Here is a 16,776-nt window from a genome sequence, read left to right on the forward strand (position 1 = left end):
AAAACGGTGAGAAAATGTGTAGGCGGCCGGATAGCTCAGTAGGTAGAGCATCGGAACGGTATTCCGGGGCCCCGGGTTCGAGTCCCGGTCGGGCTGCACATTTTTCTCACCCTGTGACATCATGAAGCCTGAAAATCTGGTTTGTGTCAAATTCAATTGGATTTTATACAGAAATATGTTTCGATTGACGGTAAAAATGCTACTGCCCTGACAGCCCATGTGATATTTATGTGATGAGTGTTGTGTTTAATTTTCAAATTACACTATAATTTCTGATAAATAACAAGTAATAATTCTTATAACCACACCTTTCTGATTGTTTTTCTTTTGAAGAAAATACCCATGCAATGTTTATGTATGGGGCGGCTTGACACATAATGTATGTGCTCTTCACCACTGTACCTATGAGTCGTGCAACATCAAGTTGTAATAATGAAATGAATGAACTAGCACGCAGAAAAGTGCCATTCAAATATTCCACATGAAAATGCAAACACAACTAGCCGTGTCCAACTGTATAAGAACATTTTGGTTAATTCCGACTAGATACTGAAATAGTTTAATACAATAATTTAGCACAACCATTCTAAAGCATCAAATACCACCACAATCCGATAATGTTACAATATGTAATTATTTCAGAATTAACAGTTCTATCAATTCAGTATTCAATATAATATTCAAAATTTATAAAATTATAAAGGTGGGGGTTTACCTACAGTGATCTGCATATATTTAAAGTATTGAAATTAATATTTAAAGTAGCAGTCCTAAGGCAGTGAGTTTCATATATGTTTAAAGTATTAATTGAATAGGAAACAAAAATAAAGCAAAATAGGGTGTCATGCATCCTTAGCCAGCACTACAGACACTATCTTTCGGTTCAGCCTGTGCTGGAAAAAAGACCTAAGAATATATGACATTATACATTCCTTGTGAAAATGTAGTGGTGCCTTAAACATGTTTTACTCAGCTGAAACACTCGGCACTCTAATGTCACACATTCAAAATGCAATCAGCACAACAGAAATTACTGACTAAGGAGAAGACACAAACAAAGGATAATGGAATATTTAATAAAGTAAAGATTCTATTTATATTGTTTAGTTTTTTAGTGAAGAATGTGCTCATCTTTAATTTAAATTCCCAGTTGTATGGGCAATAAAAGTTGAAATTATCATCTATATTTTTTAGTTTCTCTTAACAATAAGACAGGGGGGAGTGTAGGTCTATAAAATTTAGTTTCATTTAAGTGCAGACTGTGCAGTTTTTAAATTTTAGTTCCCAGTTGTATGTGCAATAAAGTTGAAATTATTATCTTTAGTTTTTTAGTTCTTTTGAAAAAAAACAAGGTGGAGTATTGGTCTATAAAATTTAGTTTTTCATGAAAATAAAACAGGGGGAGTGTTGTTTTATAAAATTTAGTTTATCTTAGTGCAGACTGTGATATTATTTAATTTTAGTTACCAGTTTTATGGGTAATAACAGTTGAAATTAATATCTATATTTTTTAGTTTCTGTAGAAAATTAGACAGGGGGGAGTGTTGTTGATTAATATAAACCGTAACGTATAACACAATACATAAATAATAGTCCATCTATCTTTTAAAATATTTTAGCCATGTGCACAGACACTATGAAAACTTAAACACCAGTCTGCTGTACTAAAACACATGTCCAAGAAACGAATGTAACCCATGTAGCCTGTTGTATTCTTGAATCTTACAATATTTACATAAATATTTCATCCCAGCCCTAATTAAACAGTTAAAAAATGAAATGGCACATACCTCTGAACAGTTTCCAAAGACACTTTTACTTCTTAATTTCTATATCATCACATTCAGTCCATTTCTATAATGTATCCTTTCTTGGCGGATTATATCCGAACATGACTACACTACAGCGCAGTGTTCACAGGGGCATCATGTACATTTCACAGTCTAAATAGACATTTCTAAAGAAAATTTGACTATAACAATTAGAGCAAATACCAATGAAATTATAATAATACCATTCAATTCATAATACTTTACATAAACTTGGATCATTTCTATCGTCTGCTACGTACACCGGAAGGCACGGAGTGTAGCTTTCCTGCCGTACCACAACCGTATTTCAGTATGAGTAAACTGTATACTGACCAAAGAGTCTATATGAAAATTTTACAAATATCTTTAGGAAATGAACATTATGATAAGAAAACCGACTGATGCAAAATGTAATACAGTCTGTATTAGAAAATTAGCTGTACAAGTACTATTTAAGACATAACTGGATACTGGATCAGGTATTATAACCGTTCATTATCACTTATAAATCACCGACTATCGAAATGTGACGATAATCTATGTATTCTGGTACAAAATTAATGAAGAATTAAGGAGAATAGTGAAATTTTTACATTATCGGCTGATATGATACAGAGTTAGAATGAATATAGAAAAAAAAAACAACCTACAATCTTATTTTGTCTTTATTTTTTATTTATTTCTTCCGATTATATGATAAAATTCAGTCAGTCACAGTGATTGTATCCGCATTTTTGCCGCTAGAAACTATAGATGGAGAAGCATGACTACCATATGATACATTCTACCTTGTATGAAAGTAAAAACAAAACAACAAAAATAATAGACATAATGTGTTATGAACTAACCAAAACTGTATAGGAGCTCAATACATTTATAAATTATTATGCTCAAGGGTAGAACGTTTTATACATATGTTAGTACCCGGTACAGGCCCACTCTCTCAGCAGAAAAACTTATTTTAGCCTTCACCAAGAGATTACGAGGGACTTTTATAACATTCTATGTTTATGTATAGGGCGGCTTGACACATAAAGTATGTGCTCTTCACCACTGTACCTATGAGTCGTGCAACATCAAGTTGTAATAATGAAATGAATGAACTAGCACGCAGAAATTGGATTCCAATTGATAACGTTAGAATGCATTGATGTAGGAAACAAAACCTTGGTAGGCATGTTGGTCGTGACTGGCAGACAACCCTTATGGATTTTGAGATCGGTTGCTCAAAGGTCAAGGTCGACTTGACCTTGAGCTGAAAATCAGTTTTCATAATAACTGAAAATTGCTTTGGACTAAAATCTTCATTGGTTGCTTGTCAGTGGTCAGAAGAACAATCCGTTTTGCGGGTCAGTATTTCACAGAAAAATGGAAGTCATACTTATCTGTGAGAGTCTTTACTGTAATAATATTCTTTAAAACAACATTGTACATCACAGTTATATTATTGTGCAGATGCTACTTCACCATTTGTATTTGTCTACATGCATCAAAAATGAAATGTATGAAAACTTTGGTGTAGATAAATGTTTCAAGCGCTGTTCATGGCACTTCTGTGATGTCCAAAATTATATTTCCCAAGGTAGTCCAAGCTGATGAAAACTATTTAAATAATGTTTATTTGTTCCATCCGACAGAAACTGGCCCTATCTCTCTATTCTCAACATTTTCCTAATGATCTCTTATTAAAAAATTGCATCTATTTTTAAATATTCCACTTCTGTATGCTACCTACAGGTTTGAAATAACAATTGAAAGATAATTAATTGTCATTTTAACTTCTATTTTTGTTTGTAGGGGATAAACAATATTTCAAAATAGCTTCAAACGTGTTTGTTTTAATTTTCTTCATGTTTACAGTAATGAAATACAGGTCGACCACGTTTTTGAGCCTTGATTAATTTATGTGACAGTTGATTCGCCAAAAATGGGTAGAAACATAAATGTAATACGTAGTAAAGCGGTATAAGTTATCGATGAATGTATACGCATGCACAGCCCAAGAAATATGGCGTTGTCTTAACAAACTTGCTTTTCGAGGTTCGAGCTTTGGTAAGTTAAAAATTCACATTTTATAAATCGTCTGTTTCAATAAACATTGCACGAGATTGATTTAGGTGTATTGACCATGTACTGTCAGTTGAACAGAAATACTGGGAGTTATAAATTGCTTTAGACGATATTCCAGCACCGGTGATCATCGAGTTTAACATCATCTATCAACTCTGATACTGATATAGTTAAAGGGTCGTCAACAGAAACAGCAAGAGAAGTTGGAATTATGTGACATGAATTAAATTGAAATAAAAGTAGAAAAACATATTAAAAATATAGAAACAATGAACAAAAATAAGTCAAACATTATTTTTTGAAATATATAAAATGTTTTTTTGAAAAGAGTCTTCAAATATTTTGCCTAAAATGAAATAAAAATAATGATTCTCGTATACTAGAGAAAGTAAAAACGACCGTTATCTGGGCTTGAATTCACACCTCACGGTTTGTGATCATTACGCTCTACCAGTTGCGTCAGCGATATAATCAAGTTCACGGTAAACAAAACAAACATATCAACCTACTCTATAGAGAGTTTTCAGGCAGGTTTGGACCGAACATCGATATAATTAATTAAAAGGTGCATCATTTTGTCACGGCTCAAAACACGCGGTCGAACTATACCATAATTATTATCTTTTGCATGAACATCACAAACATATTATTTAATACAATACACGTGTTACAATTGCCGTCTTTTGGTTACGTCAGATGTCCATCCAGTCGCGGATCTGGAGAGTTATGCGGGAATGGTGACCATAAGCCTGGTTTTAACATTTGGTTAAGATGGCTTTGTGGCACTAAGGCCTGTATATGCCTTATGCTCTACTAGAAACAGAGATTTAGTATGATTATTACTAGTATCAATAGTATTGAATCATCATCATATATCTTTTTTAAAATAATTTAACAATTAGATTTTATTTCCGTTGATATTTCAGGGAAAAGAATTGAAAGAGAAGAAAACTGCAGACGATAGTGTTGAGGTAACTATATTTTGTCCTTGTCTTTCAAACGAAACTATTTGGCTTTTATGTCTTTATCTAGAAAATATCATAGTATGACAAGATAACACAGTGCTTCACATCTGCAAAAGTTCCATGGCGTGAACCCGTTTAACTACAGCTCAACTATTTCCAGTTTAGCTCGGCCAGTGTAAAAACGTTCTTCTTCATATTCTTCTGATAAACTGTTGATGGAGGGGGATAATACACTTGCAGCCAAAATAACAAATATCTGTTTCACATTAATAAAAGAATGGTATTACATATTCTAGGCTTAATAAAAATGTAAAGTAATACTTGGTTATTCTTAAAAATGGATCCATTCTGAATTAATTTTATGAGTAAACTTATTGTATTTTCTCCTATAAGCAATCTGAAGTTCTTATATATATAATGATATGACATATCAACATTTTACTAGACCGAAAAGCTATACAAGTATTACTTTCCAAAATTAGACTACACAGGCTTACATTTTAATGATATATTTTCGCCTCCGTTATATTTTAACAGATAGAAAAAAAATATACTTATTACAGTGACAACAAGTGTGGCAATCCAAGGAATGTTGAGGGAAAACACCAGCACTTTATGTGTATATTAAAGACAAATCACAAATAAAACTTGAAACGTGGCTATGAAAGATCCACATGCATCAAATGTAAAATGTATTTGAAGTGCATTTTAAAGTAGTTTAATCAAATGTATTGAACATCTTGTCTTCGTTTTAGCTTTGTATTCAATGAATTTGCATTGTAACTGCTAGATTAATGATGAACTCCTTCGTCATTTCGCCGTGAGGCTACAATTTCTTTAAAGAACATCTACTTCTAAACGAACAAGTCAACTTCAAGCAGACTTTGTTCAATTTTAAAATCTTAAAATCTTAACCAATCATCATCACCTTTCTTGTCCCCATGGCAAGTGAAACTATTGCGTAGTCTTCTCCGAAAGCGCTGGCATGATTTCAAAGCAGTTTCACAGCAATGAAATATTGGTGACACTTTCAAATTTTAAAACGACTTAACAGTAAACCAAAGATAATTTATATTTTACTAGCTTGTCTTAATAGTCTGCCTATATATCCAGAAAAGTGGCCTAGAAATTGCCTTTGATGGCATTTTTTGTTAATGCCCGACAGCCATGTTCATTGTTAACTTTATAAAAATGGGAAAAGTTTCAGGGGGGCTGTCGCCTTCTAAGGGTCATAGTAAGGTCACAGCACAAGGTCAATGGTCAATAAGTGCATTTTTGTTATAAACGTCAGATTTTCGCCATTTTCGCTATCTTTTAATATAAACTTGTAATTTTTCGGTGATAATTATGAATTTGAGAAGTAAATAAATTACTGCGTGTAGATTTATTGCATTTGAAACTGGCAAAATTCCAAACGACTAGAGTTATTTCTATAGAATGAGCTTAATTTTTCGTATGCTCTGATATTTTGTTCATTTATCAGAGCTATCTTTTTCATGTTTGATATTCTAAAACTTCCATTTTCAGGTCAACACTTTTTAAAAAGGCTATTTGATTGCTTGTATGATTGTCTGTATGAACACTACAGGTAGAAAAATTCTATGGCGCGTATTATAAGACTGGTACAGTGAAACTTCGTTTGCTCAAATTAGGCTTATTCGCCTACTACTCTTGGCTCGAAATCATTGTCAGGTCAATATTACGTTAACTTCACGTTGGCTTGTACTACTGATATCTCGAATACATTTTGCTTGTCCCGTCGAGCACTAGCGAACATAGTTTGACTGTAATAACTATTGACAGATCTAAAGATTCTTTGGGAAGCATAGAACTGAAGGAAGTAAAATAGTAAACTCGGTTTGATTAAGTCTGTATGATAGTATGAAATGTGCAAATTCTCTCAAGCATTACCTAAAATGGACTATGCTGTCAATTAAAAATCTATTCCAGTGGTTTACGCATGTGCTGTAGTAATTTCAGGAATGCGTGGGCGTTTAGAAATACCATCTATGTACAAAAAGTAAGCGATATCAAACTTTGAATATAGATATTAGATAACCGCAAATGTTATGTTGTTTTTATTTTCATTTCATGAGCATAAAAATGGTACTCATCATATTTTTGAGCTAAAAAATATTTCTTTGCACTTTAACATTAGACTATAATAAAGACTGGTAACCGCACTTCAAGTGTTTTCAATATCTACAATTTTGTAACTACCAGTGTTTGTTTATGTTGGTTCTATTAATGTCACACTCAAAAAGGCTTAATGATTGTCAGTGAATTTGAAAGTATATCGAATATTATTAGTATTATCTTTATGACTGTGAATATAGGGGTAAGCATGTTTGTTTGTCAGTTACAACGCCTTTAGATTTCCGAGTATTTGGTTGGTGATAGAACCGGGTAGAGCAACTTATCAATGTATTACAAAGGAATCTATGTTATAAAATGAAACAAATGTGAGTACAAGCTACAGATTTCTTAGCCTGACATATTCAATCGACAGTATTTGTTTATTATAAATCCATCGTTTTGAATTTCAAATCTCTTCTTCATGTTCAGACTTCTCATCATGAAGAAAGTTATTTTTACACATTGTATATCTCTAAGTTACTATCGAACCGCCATAATTCTTCATTTTGATTAGCTGAACCATCATCTGTTATGTCAGTAATCATGAAGATATCGAAAGGTATATTTTCAATATTTCACTGAATCTGCCTTAATTTTGCTATTATGATAAATCTAAAGCAACCTTTCTGATGTTTTTATATCTTTATTTTTACATTTTAATTTGTAAAACATATGCATGACTAATGTTTCAGTGTCAAGATACTAGCTTTCTTTTCACAATGTAATCAAAGACATCCTGTCTGAAACTAAGTGTCAGAAGTGTAAATTGTTATGATCTGATTCGTTTTCAACTGTTGTTTCGAACAGGAAGTGAGAGTGTGGAAGCAAAGCCAAAAATTATAAGATTCGAAAAAGAAATAGCGTGCTGAATTTTCAGAACAAAATAACACAAATATCGAATTAAGAGCTTCGTCAATAGTTCTTGAAATGTTCTCATTTATTAAATTACAAATACATAAAATATGATGATAAATGTCTGACCGTTAGTAAAAAAGGAAACAAATTACAGCAAATCAAAGACATGAAGTATAGAGTAACTAGTTGAATTCCCACAGACCTGTTCTGTTTTGTTTATTACCGTGCATGTTCTCTGTACACCTATATTGTGACCTATGTTTCAGTTATTCCCCTAAAATGGTCCCATTTAACAATCATGGCGTGGACAAATTAACATAAATATATATCATATAATGAATTATCACCAGTATTGAAGTGATTACTTTAGGAGCTGGAGAAGCATTCCATATATGTAAATGTTACTTTCAACAGTATCTCAGTCATGTAACGGCGGTCAATTAACCTAATCAGTGTTTCTGGAGTCTCTACAAGTATTAGCCTTTTCCCCGCAAGTAACTGCCAACTTTTCAATACGATTCAGAAATGGAGGACGAAATTACTCCTTACAATGTCTATTATCAAATTATCATGGAGAACATACACCTCTTACACCTCTTTTGGGGATCAAACTTACGACCCCGCAATCCTTAGATCTGCGCTCTCCTTATTGAGCTAAAATACTTGGTTTTACTTTCATGACAGTAAAGTGATTTTAACTGTTTATGTGAGAATTTTTATATATTTATATGTAATTCATTTTCGTTGTAGTCTTCCTCCTCAAAACCAACCATATTTTCCCTTTCGCACACATTTATCAAAAGGTGTACAATATGTAAATTATCTTTTGATGGTCAGTTCAAAGCTTAAATTCAAATTTTATTGCTACCTGACTCTTGTTTTTATCTTTGCCAAATTTTGACAGATTTGAATGAAAATTAGACACATTGTTTAATGAGTAGTTCAGTTAAATAAACATAGCGATATCAACCCTGCGTACATTCATTGAGCCATATGACAGTTCAAATAAGGTAACCTAAAAATAAAACGTCACAGAATGGATGCAACTTGGTGTTGGTTTCTATGTGGAAAGTACTCCCATCTGCAGTATTAAACAATTTTGTCTTTAATTGGTGTCATAATTGACATCACAAACCTGATATAAAATTAACATGTTCATACTGAAAATATTGACGGATGTTTTATTCCATCTAAACATAGCTGAACATTCAGAATATGATACTTTGAATTTCTGCTGTGACAAATTTACTAATTATGTGACTTTTAATTCAAAGGTTACCTTATTGTTACCCTTACGGTTAAATGAATATAATTCAGGCTATGATCGTTTTTATGTTTTTTTAAAAGAAAATAATCATTAAACATTGTGTAGAACATCATTCAAATCTGTCACAATTTGGCGATAAAAGAAAAAAAACAGGTGTGGAGTTAGAAAAGTTGTTGAGATTATTATTCATAAATGCACTATTTTGCTTTGTTTTGGTACCTTAGAAGTCATTTTCAAAAGTTCACATTTAACTTTGACATGTCTGTGACCTTGAAATTACATTAAAATAACCCTTGGAAACGACAGTACCAGAAATATTTTTGCAGTTGATCCACATATATAAATTGGCAAACATGTCAAGTATAACACACTTTGGCATCGTATGCCACTTTTTCTAGATATATATTATTCTATATAACATATACATGTATATATTATTTATATATTTTTAATATTATCATCAGTTTTATTTATAAAATACAAAAGGGCGTTGAAAAACAATATTTAAACCAATTTAGATGTTTATATGAAAATAAAACGAGTGAACAACGGTATAGTTTATCTGTAAATGCACTCATTTGACCTTTGACCCCGTTATACTGTAATGAGGAACCCCAAAAGGCGACAGCCCCTTTTAAATTTAATGTTTGATCCTAAGGAACACTTTTATAATAATATCCGAGCATTAACAAAAAATGCCATCATAAGTCACATTTTCCTGAGATATTGGCAGACTATAAACAAAAATAAAGTAATAAAAGGAACGGATGGTCTGGTCAGTAATTTTCTTTGCATTAAAGCGAATTCTTATAGTTATGTCTCCCCCAGGAGACATATTGTTTTTGCCCTGTCCGTCCGTCCGTCCGTCTGTCTGTCCGTCCGTCCGTCCGTCCTTCCTTCCGTCCGTCCGTCCGTACGTCACACTTCATTTCCGAGCAATAACTGGAGAACCATTTGACATAGAACCTTCAAACTTCATAGGGTTGTAGGGCTGCTGGAGTAGACGACCTCTATTGTTTTTGGGGTCACTCCGTCAAAGGTCAAGGTCACAGGGGCCTGAACATTGAAAACCATTTCCGATCTATAACTAGAGAACCACTTGACCCAGAATGTTGAAACTTCATAGGATGATTGGGCATGAAGAGTAGATGACCCCTTTTGATTTTGGGGTTACTCCGTCAAAGGTCAAGGTCACAGAGGCCTGAAAATGGAAAACCATTTCCGATCAATAACTAGAGAACCACTTGACGCAGAATGTTGAAACTTCATAGGATGATTGGAAATGAAGAGTAAATGACCCCTATTGATTTTGGGGTCACTCCGTCAAAGGTCAAGGTCACAGGGGCCTGAAAATGGAAAACCATTTCCGATCAATAACTAGAGAACCACTTGACGCAGAATGTTGAAACTTCATAGGATGATTGGTCATGAAGAGTAAATGACCCCTATTGATTTTGGGGTCACTCCTTCAAAGGTCAAGGTCACAGGGACCTGAACATGGAAAACCATTTCCGATCAATAACTTGAGAATCTCTTGACCCAGAATGTTGAAACTTAATAGGATGATTGGTCATGCAGAGTAGATGACCTCTAACGATTATAAGGTCACTCTGTGAAAGGTCAAGGTCACAGGGGCCTGAACATTGAAAACCATTTCCAGTCAGTAACTTGAGAACCACTTGACCCAGAATGATGAAACTTTACAGGATGATTGGCCATGCAGAGTAGATGACCCCTAACGATTTTAGGGTCACTCTGTTAAAGGTCAAGGCCACAGGGGCCTGAACATGGAAAACTATTTCCAATCAATAACTTGAGAACCTCTCGACCCAGAATGTTGAAACTTCATAGGATGATTGTTCATGCAGAGTAGATGACCCCTATAGTTTTTGGGGCCACTCCGTTAAAGGTCAAGGTCACAGGGGCCTGAACATTGATAACCAGTTCTGATCAATAACTTGACAACCACTTGACCCAGAATGTTGAAACTTCACAGGATGATTGAACATGCAGAGTAGATGACCCCTATTGATTTTGGGGTCAGTCTGTTAAAGGTCAAGGTCACAGTTGCCTGTTCGTGTAAAATCGTTTTTTGAAAATAACTTGAGAACCACTTGACCTACAATGTTGAAACTTAATAGGATGATTGGACATGCAGAGTAGATGACCCCTATTTATTTTGAGGTCACTTGATCAAAGGTCAAGGTCACAGGAGCCTGAACAGTGACTGGAGAACCACTAGGCCAAGAGTGTTGAAATTTAGCGGGATGACTGGACATGCCAAGTAGATGATCCCTATTGCAGCCAACCATCAGTGTCTCTTTGATTTTTGCTCCTGACCCCTATTGACTTCTTGCCTATAGGACTTTGCATTGGGGGAGACATGCGCTTTTTTACAAAAGCATTTTCTAGTTTTTTTTTTCCTTTCACAGATTTTTTTTTAATTCACGTATACAATGATATATGACTGAAAAACTTGTGCTGAAAACAATGAACAAATAAAAACAATGGTTCATCAAGCTTGTTTTTGTGAACAAAAATTTTGCACACACCCACTGTTGCTGAAACTGCCAGCGATGTTTCAACATTCATAATTTTCTGCTTTTTTTATAAATACCAACCAAAATATTCATCAAGACACCACGATAAGGTTTATTCTTTTTACAGGTTTTATTATATACTTACTTGATGTCATAGTCATATTTGTTATACTATATCCTTACAATAGTGGGTACAAATAAAAAAAAATCTTGTTTCATATTCACTTGTGTGAACTTTTTTTAATGAAAAATACCCGAACTGAAGTATATTTTTTTTTTTTTTATTTTGAACAAAATGTTTCATAGATTTTTTCCTGTTTTTCTTTTGTATAAATTATTGTATTGTGAACATAAAAGTGGCTAAAATGTATGGGTCACCATGCTAAATTTTATGTAAAGACCGCATGAATACAACACTTGTTCGTACGAAACATGGCGCGAACCTGAACTTAAATGCTTCACTATAAAATATAAACATTACAATGTGTCAAACCACAATGCTAAACTAATTAGGCTAGTTTTATATCGTGACACGTTTTTATTCTGTTTAAAGAAGTTATTAAATATAAAGTTAAACCTTGAAAGATTTCCTCGTTTAAATTAAAAAAAAAAAATAATATCCAATAAAAGTCTTTAAACGAAAGTAGAAAAGACGTTGCTATGATTGCAAAATTCACCATGCACATGTGGTATGTACATGTACACGTTATCCTTTACTTTGATATTAATGTATATTGACTACTCATTGTTTACTCTAAAGCATTACCTACTTTTGAGACGTCATTTTGTTTATCAACAAGTTGTTCATATTACATTTTGTTCCAGAATGTTCTACGAATTAAAAACGATTAAGTAAATCTTTAATTAGGGCGTGGCTTTGACAATGCGTGGTTAGTTGGAATCGCCTTCATTTTACCTTGATAAGCAAAGCTATAAAATGATCTGACTAGTTTTCATAATCAAATAAAATAGGCACTTTCTAAATCGTGAAACTGTTATGAAAGTTTGTCTACGACCTACTGACATATCTTTACACTAGATGACACATGATCTAACCTTATCAAGATTATATCGAAGCAAACATTATGAACAAGTTTCATTTACGTTGAACCCCATTTGAATGTTAACGGTAACTGGAATGTTGAATCCCAAAATGCAACAGTTTTAAAGCCATTATTTGTTCACACACTGCCTGAATGACTCAAATGTTCCAGCCAATTAAAACAGGTTTCATTTCAAAATCATAGCAGAGGTATTTATCAGAAACAATCATCCAAATACAAAAAAAAAATTTCTATGTCAACAAAAATTCTTTACCATGTAGATATAGGTCAAAATACACTTAAACATTTTATGTGCCATCCATGTTGTGCCACAGCAAAGTGATGTCGATTTTTGACGTATGGCCTAAAAATAAAAACGTTACAAAATAAGCTATTTATCAAAACAAAAAAAAGGAAAGAAATTCTGACGCAAACAAGAGCTGTCACTATCGGTGACAAATGCCACCGAAGCGTGCACGATCATGCTACAGTTCTCTGAGCAAAATAAAATAAATCACTGGAGTCTTTTTCTGCACATACATTACTTACTCCAAGTATAAAGAAAAGGGTTATTACATTTCTTCAGAATTCAAATTTAGATTTACATACAAAAACAACTATTCAACCCAAAAACACATTAGTCTTCATTGTTAAAACTTAGCAGATATTGTATGTCAATTTGGATTGTATGCAAGCAAAATATTATGAAAATATGAAACTGTTTAAGTCTAAGCATGTTAAAGTCTAAGTCGTAAAACTTTGATAAATTTGGGCCAATGTGTTTTGAAGCTCCGACTGTTATACGGACATCGGACACTATGCTTGGGACTTTGCTCAAATTCCAATGCCATTCCATGACTTCAATAGCTGATAATTTTACATAATGGCTTCAAATACTCATAAATAATTTGTATTCCTATGAAACTGTCACATTTTATTTCACATTCGTTTTTGTTTTTGAAATTCGAACAGTTTATGACTAAGGGTCATATTTTTTGAAATGTAGAACGTGTATTTTTAGTGAAATAAGCCCATGAACTTCAAATATGTTTATAAGTAAATGTTTAAAATTAAAAAAAAATAAACGTTTACAATGCAGATTATCCGTTTATTAATGAAAAAGATTTTTCGAAATGTAACTGAAAAGCGAAAACTCAAATTTTAGCACACATCTCTACTTCAGTTCTTTTCACCTGAGCGCCGATGATAACTTACGCAACGACCTAATGTCTATTGTCTGTTTTTCTGACAATTATTGTTATACAGTCTTGACAGATGCATGTACAAAACTGACCGGCTATTATAAAGAGGGTTATATATTGAACACGTGCTTTGGTGTAGTTGGTCATGCATTAGCTTAGCGGGCCTTTTTTTTCAGTTGAAGCGGAGGGGTGTAGGGGACTGCCTGGATTTTAGCATTTTATGACACATTTAGGCATGTTCTAGATGCATCATTTACTATATTCAAGTCCCCTTAATATTGCATTTTAATGTTGTTTTTTTTCAGTTTCCTAAATCATCTGTATGCCCATGCTTTAAATATAGTGGCTACGCCACAGAGTCATGCACATTTATCCTATAATATTAAATGCCTAGCAAACATACAAATGTGCTTGCTGTTATTCAAATACAAAAAAAATAAAACAACATAATAATACATGTAATAATAAAATACCTACTGGTCCAATATATCAATGGTGCATCTAGTATCAACATTAATGTATATACTCTTAGGGTGTCACTGATAGTTCTTTGAAGGTCGTTACTAGTATTTCGGTCGGCTTTGGAATAAGTTATGGGTGAATTGGTGTTAATTCTGGGGTGTCAGCGTAATTTTATGGGGCGTCAGTGTTTTTACTGAGGGCGTTAATATCAGTTTTTGGTGCATCAGTGTTACCTCTGGAGGATTGGGTGTTAGTTCTGTAGGCACCGGGGTCAGTTCAAGTGTCTGGACTGTTAGATATCATAATGCTGGATCCAATGGTTCTTTGGTTCGAATTAAAGCAAAGGTTGTTCTTAAAATGCATTCTAAGTGTGCTACAATTGTGTCCTTCTGTTAGGTAGAGGGTAAAAAGACATTTGCACAACAGTGGCACTATTCCCACAGAAGTTCGTCATTATCTTTTTGTCATGTTTAAGATGAAGACACATACATCTAGTTTTATACTAGTATATATTTATATTTCATTTGCTTGGTTCATGACTTGCGACAGACGCATTGCCCTAATACTGATGACAATCAATCGATGGACTTAAATTTTTAAATGGCAGCAGACCTAATAGAAAAAATCATAAGATATAAACAGAATCATTCTGCTTTCAAGCTTGACCTTCTAAGCCCACTATCTATTTATTATAGTGTTTTCTATGCTTGAAATATGTACATAAAAACGAATACAGCTGTGGATATGTAAGGTTTAAGAAACAAGTGCAGTAAGTGTTAAAATATTTTTTCCAAAACCTCATTTGCCGACACCCTCTGTGTAGCTTTTTCAAGTTTTAACACTTTCCACCCAGTGACCAAGTACCATTTGTGCAATAGACGTATATAATAATTATTTACAAATGCATGTGAGATATATTTTGTTGCGTCACTTTGGGGAAAGATTTTAAATACGGAAAATTATTAATGTTCATATTTCAATGGAAATAAGAATGAGACATGTCAAAAGAGTCTCCTTTTTTGTTCACAACTTTTTAAAATGTAGTCTAATATATCACGAAATGATCTTGAACTATCTTTATCATGCTGTTTTAAAAGTCTAGAACTAATTCAGGTTTTACTTAATGGGATAGGCAATCTGAACAGGAAAATGTCCGAGGTCCTTTATATCTTCAACAGTTCTGTGGTACTGGCCTACTATTTTATGTCTATAAATAACATTTTTTGTTCTCGCCTAATTGTTAATACATTGCCATTTTCAGCAGGATAGTTATAATCCTCCATATTATAGAACCAGTGCTTGATAATGACCGCCTTTCGTTTGAAATTATGTACATTTACTAGAGCAGAGGCCGGGTTTCCGAAATGCAAATATAGCTCGAATCATGTCATATAAAATTATCATGACTATAGCTAACGTGCAAAATGCCACTGTGTGCATGATTTAACTTACAGGTCGGCATACTGTATATCAAAAGCAACTTACATCACCTACACTGTAAAATATCGAGCAAATTTGTAAATATATCCAGAATTCTGGACGCTTGTTTTACATTATGTTTAAATCTATTTTGAAGGAAAACAGGTACATTGGTTTGTCTGCGTTGATCTTTGGTTTGGTAAACCTTTTGAACTCCGATCATTAAATGCAGAACATTTTAGCCTTCATTTGGCTATTACTTCTTGTCAATTAATGGGTATTTGGGATAGTAGGCCAAATGTCAAAAATACCTTGATATTGTTAACGAATTCTGAATAATTTTTAGCATATATCATTTGAGGAGAATGCCATTATGACAATAAGCATTTGAAAGGACACAATATGAATCATACAAAAAATGAATGTGAGGTATCTTTAAAACATGACACACGCACACAACAAAATATTATCAAAGGAATAAGGGTCTATTCCGCTTGAAACTGTTGTGATTATTATTATTATATCGTCATCATATTGGCCTATCTTATAGTTGACATTTGAATTAATTTCCGTTCATATTTCAGGAAACAAAAACGAAAGAGAAGAAATATCAAGATGATAGTATTGAGGTTAGTCTTTTAACAATACTATGAGACTTTAATGATGATATTTACGGAGGATTATTGTATGAAAACGCATATTTGTACTTTACATCTACAACGGGTCCTTGGTGTCGCCAAGTATAAAAATAGCTCACTTTTTTCATCTACAGCTCGGCTAGTGTTAAGTGTTAACTAATGATATTCTTCTTATACACTGTCGAAGGAGGGATGGGGCACGTGCAATGCTTAGTTTCAGATGCAAGTAAAACTTTGTGTGACTTAACACAGCATGGAATTATCAATTACAGTTAATAACAGGTCAGTGTACCAACTCAGTGTGTAAATGGTATGTCATTGTCACGGTATAGAACTTGAATATTAAAACAGGGAGAAAATGTGTAGGT

Source organism: Mercenaria mercenaria, unplaced genomic scaffold, assembly GCF_021730395.1.
Source record: "Mercenaria mercenaria strain notata unplaced genomic scaffold, MADL_Memer_1 contig_714, whole genome shotgun sequence".
Taxonomy (NCBI): domain Eukaryota; kingdom Metazoa; phylum Mollusca; class Bivalvia; order Venerida; family Veneridae; genus Mercenaria; species Mercenaria mercenaria.